At 38.6% G+C, this 5,703-nt stretch overlaps 1 long non-coding RNA gene across 1 annotated transcript; it reads right to left on the reverse strand.

The window, feature by feature from the left end:
* Positions 1–3,510: 3,510 nt before the first annotated feature.
* LOC148724362 (uncharacterized) lies at positions 3,511–5,703 on the reverse strand. Its single transcript, XR_015990345.1, has 2 exons — positions 4,779–5,703; positions 3,511–4,066 (listed from the first exon to the last, which is right to left on the reverse strand). It is a non-coding gene; the product is annotated as an uncharacterized LOC148724362 (long non-coding RNA).

Raw genomic sequence — 5,703 nt, forward strand, 5'->3', positions numbered from 1 at the left:
ATGTTCCAGGTGTTTGCTCATCGTCGCCGCTCGTGGTGTACTTCGCTACTTAGGTGAGCGAGATCGACGTTCTTCCTCTCTTTAATTCTGACAGCTGTGTGAAAGACCTGATCCTTACAATGAAAAACGGTCGATTGTGCTTTTTCAGTGGCGGCTTTAAAGCTCGTCCATATTCAGCGCTTATCCTAAACATGGCATCTCTAGCTATCTACAAGACACGCTGCGATGTATTATTCGTCCATGTTCAACACAACAACTGCGCTAGTGAGATAGAGAATCGAAAGATCACATTGTTGCGCTCGAGGCAGAGTGCGCTAAGTTTGCCAAGTTCTACAATGGACAACAGATCGTACGGCCTCCCGCAAGAGTAAGGACAAGGTCTATCGGTTACAAGCAATGGATAAGTGGAATTGCAAAAAGTTTTAATTCGTCCGTGAATCGAAAGGCCGATGGTATGTAATTTTGCTCTTTTCCGTTCTTCACACACTCGAATAGCTGTTAAAATTAAATTTAATTGCGGGTTGTGCAGTCAAAATGCAACGTCGCCCAACATGATTTTAGTTAAACCAGTGTCTTATGAGGCGCTTCCACCAAAATAATTTAGAAGGGAACAACAGCGCTAACCGATTTAATATCTTCTCAAGAACATGTCAAAGTCTATTAAAACGCAGAAATTAAAAATAGTAAGAATTGGTGGTACATGTTAAAAATCATTAAAGAACAGTTCTCAGTTTGGCTCGATAGTGCTGTCACTTTGCACTAGTTGTTCATAGTGACTTACTCATTACTTTCAGTATTTGTTCGAGCTTTTCTTCGACGAAATAGGGGACATACAAGAAATCGCAATTCACCTCTAAAACAAAAATAATAACAAGCTCTTCTCCCAATTGGACACCAGATATGACTGCGTAGTAATAATTGCGTAGTACGCGAAGTTGCAGTGTGAAAAAAATAATGAGTGAGGAAAATAATTCTAAGTGCTGTACAGCGCGATTTTTAACATAGATTACCTAGCTAAAAGACCTGCTTGTCTTAGATATTTATGATAATATAGGAAGGTCCCCAAGGAATACTAATAACCCGGCGTGTAATTTTGTGATTGACAAAACCTGATAACTCAGTTTATGTTTGAAAGGGCAAATCACTTAGTACATTTCACTCCAGAAGTAAATAATCTCTTAACTTTCGTAATTATTATTTTGGTTTCAGGCAAATGGTGTCGAGTTGAAAGATACTAAGTTCCTGAAACATACATCCAAGCTTTGTTGGCAGGCATGCCGAATGCTTTTATAAACGTGCGAGGGAAAAAATGCATTTGCGGCCCCCTGTATGGAGAGAAAAATCCAAAGATTTTTATTACAGGGATGGTAGAGTGAATGATGTTATTTCTGGTCTGAGTCATCAAAGTTCTGTATCATTAGAGTTGAAGAAAAGCTATCGGGGGAATATGGAGGTAGCTGCAAGTAGTAGCTGTTAAACTCTCAACAAGCTTTACAGGCGGCCAAGGAAAGAGCATGGGGCAAGAAATCAAGCACGATTCTCACCCAGTAAACTAAAATGGTTGTTGGAAATTGAGAGGGACGAGCAACCAGAGAGTTTGAAGTAATCTGGTAGCCTGATCTTTTCTCAGGCACTAAAAATGGGAAACTGACCTTGCGATTTTATGTTCCTAAAGTGATACTTTGATTTCAATGATGTGTAGTACACAGTCTAGTTGACTTGTTCGTCATGTTTCCATAAATTTAGTAGCTGTTTCTTGTCAGTTTTTGTAAGTTTGTTTTAAAAAACGATAAAATGTGTTTTGCATTTAGAGGAACAAACTTGTCTGTAGAAGGCTAAGATTAAACCCTGAATACAGCAAAATGACCCTGTACTATTAATGCAATTCATGTCTAGCTGGGCGCACTATACTCTGATGCCCTTCATTCTGTTGTAACCAAATTCAGAGGAAAAAAAACACCTGGAGAAACACTTAGAGGGATAATATCTGTGGACTTTCACCATTTCTATGGTCATCAGGAATGACAGAATAAAGCAGTAACTGTTCACAAGTCTTAATTCACTTAACTGAAAGAATAATGAGTTGGAGGGAACTATAGATCATTTTTTCCCAAGCATCTCTAATAACTCATGATGGAAATAATAATAACATTGATAACAATAATAATGATAATAATGATAATAATAATAATAACAATGATGACAATAATAATGATAATAATAATAATAACAATGATAAAAATATTTACAATAGTTAGAGAAATAATGTTCATTATCCTGATGGTTATAATTCCTATGATTATTTCCATTAATCTAATCATTATTATTATCATTTATATTACTATTATGATTATTTCAACGTTTATCTATGAACAAAATGGTGTTATTGTTAGTCTAGCTGAATGAGTATCCAAGCGATTGAAACTGGGGCAAAAACAAATTAAGAAAAGACAGAAAAACCCCAAAAACTGTTCAGGACTGCAATTCTTGAGTTGGCTCATTGTGAAAGGTTTTGGGACTTCACTAAGCTAGTGCTGTCTGTGGTGGGCCCTGTGTCAAAGAGAGATGAGTAGCAGCTGAATTAATAATAATAATACTAAGGACAATGATAGCATTGATTGACCAAAGTCACCCTATGACTAATACCAGATGATACGTGACAAACAGCATAAGCAACACACTTTTCAAAACAAAAAGAGCAAGCTAAAACTGCCATCAGATAAAAATAACTGTCCATAAAAGACTGACAGCATAGAGCTGAAAAAAAAAATAGGGACTGGTTCTGCCGTCAGATAACAACAGTCCATAGACTGACCACCCAAGAGAAACAGAACAGATTGGTGGTTCTGCCATCAGATAACAACAGCCCATAATGGACTGACTACCCAAGAGAAACAGATCCACCTGTTAGTTCTGCCATCAGATAACAACAGTCCATGGACTTACTACCCAAGAGAAACAGAACCAGGCAGGTGGTTTTGAATCAGAAAACAACTACTTAAGACAAGCCCTCTGTACGATGTGTCTTAGAAAATCTTCTGCATTCTAACAATCTATTGAAGAGACAAACTATCAAAAACACTTGAATTTTCATTTGGGGGGAGGGGGGAGAAATTAAATGAAAATCTACTTGCCTCAGCATGCCATCCTCAATGAGCAGCCTATTTCAATTTGAAAATGATGATCACAATCATAAAGATAATGATAATGATAACAGTAACAATAACAAATCATTATTATTATCATTTATATTACTATTATGATTATTTCAATGTTTATGTATGAACAAAATGGTGTTATTGTTAGTCTAGCTGAATGAGTATCCAAGTAATTGAAACTGAGACAAAATAATCTCAAGAAAAGCCAGGAAAACCCCAAAAACTGTTCAGGACTGCAATTCTTGAGTTGGCTCATTGTGAAAGGTTTTGGGACTTCATTAAGCTAGTGCTATCTGTAGTGGGCCCTGTGCGAAAGAGAGAAGAGTAGCAGCTGAATTAACAATAATAATAATGAAGACAATGATAGCATTGATTGACCAAAGTGCCTCTGACTAATAACAGATGATACGTGACAAACAGCATAAGCAACACATTTTTCAAAACAAAAAGAGCAAGCTAAAACTGCCATCAGATAAAAATAACTGTCCATAAAAGACTGACAGCATAGAGCTGAAAAAAATAGGGACTGGTTCTGCCATCAAATAACAACAGTCCATAGACTGACTACCCAAGAGAAACAGAACAGATTGGTGGTTCTGCCATCAGATAACAACAGCCCATAATGGACTGACTACCCAAGAGAAACAGATCCACCTGTTAGTTCTGCCATCAGATAACAACAGTCCATGGACTAACTACCCAAGAGAAACAGAACTAGGCAGGTGGTTTTGAATCAGAAAACAACTACTTAAGACAAGCCCTCTGTACAATGTGTCTTAGAAAATCTTCTGCATTCTAACAATCTATTGAAGAGAAAAACTATCAGAAACACTTGAATTTCTACTTGGGGGAGGGGGGTAAATAAATGAAAATCTACTTGCCTCAGCATGCCATCCTCATTGAGCAGCCTATTTCATTTTGAAAATGATTCAATCACAATCATAAAGATAATGATAACAATAACAAAATCATTAATAATAATGATAGTTATAATAATCATAACAATAACTACAATGACAAAGTCCGTGTTAGTCTGGCCTCTATCTTGCAGAATATACAGCCCACCAACTGAAGCTGAATTCTTTAAAGGCATTGTATTGCAATTGGTCATTGGGGCACTCAAGCCACCTCACCACGACAAGGTACGAACATTGAGGTGGAAAAAAGGGGTCTGTAAAATTGACTCCATGCTGATTCGAGATGAGAAATCTGTGTTCGAAGCTTCTTCAGTTCCACTCCAAGGAAATTTACTCTCGCTGATTTTTCGGTAAATTAGGAAGCGAGCTCTTCGGAGTCGTGACTGAGTTTGGCGCCAAATGATAAATTTTTCGCGCCTTCGGGCTCAAAGTCTAGTGTGGCGGAGTTCACCAGATTTACGATAGTCATAACTCCCGCAGATTTAATAAGTTCGTCGGGTATTATTTTATTACGAAGAAGATAGACCAGCTATTAGACCGAACGTGAACACAACGTGAACGAGGTCGGAATTCTGGCTATTCCCACTACTCCGAACGATGATTTGGCCGGCTGAAGTTCCCGCGTCGCCACATTTTGGATTTCGTCGGGAAATATCTTAAATACATCGCATATGAAATATTTACGCAAAGGAACGTCACATACCTCTTTCAAAAGTAGATACCAATGCTTGCAAGGGTCAAGTGTGGCACTTGTAATCCTGCAAAGACTCTGCGTGGTTAAGTTAGCCGGTGGAAAGCCGCACGTCCAAAATCCGACTGCCTCTATGACTTCATTTCGAATGGTTTCGAAATCGAAAACATGATGCTTTTCGACATTTCGACATGAAAAATCTCGTCGAGGTTTAATATTATAATATTGGTAAGAATTTAACCAGGATACGAGGCCAAGTCGTGCGACCGCCACAGGTTTTGTACCAAAACAAGGATCATTCACGGTTTCCGGGAAACGAGCCCAAAAGCACCTAATCAAAAACGGGATCAATGCTGCCATCTGGGCACGGCACACGAAATCGAGTACAACGAGGGGATCATTTTAGTTTTCTGGGCAACCGAGATCGATTTCACTTTCTCGAGCTCGCACAACAACCTGTACACGATTTCACAAATTGACCTCCATTTCACTCGTACTCGCCAAATACCGAGCTCGATGACAGCGACTTTACAACCGAGCTCATTCTTCGTTGTGGACCTCGATCAAGACCGAGCACGGTTACTTCGAATGGTTCGAGCTCACTTTTATTCGAGCTCGTATTAAACCTATCTCGATTGAAATTGAGTTCGATTGAATTCGTACTCGATTCTACTCGACCTCGAAAGTCATTAGGCCAATATTGAGCTCGATTGAAACTGAGTTCGATTGAAATCGTACTCGATTCTACTCGACCTCGGAAGACATTCGGAATATTGAGCTCGATTGAAATTGAGTTCGATTCAATTCGTAATCGATTCTACTCGACCACGGAATTCAATCGGCCAATACTGAGCTCGATTGAAATTGAGTTCCATTGAAATCGTACTCGATTTTACTCGACCTCGGAAGTCATTCGAAAGATTGGGATCATTCACGG

This window comes from Stylophora pistillata, chromosome 8 (assembly GCF_964205215.1).
Source record: "Stylophora pistillata chromosome 8, jaStyPist1.2, whole genome shotgun sequence".
Classification (NCBI taxonomy): Eukaryota; Metazoa; Cnidaria; class Anthozoa; order Scleractinia; family Pocilloporidae; genus Stylophora; species Stylophora pistillata.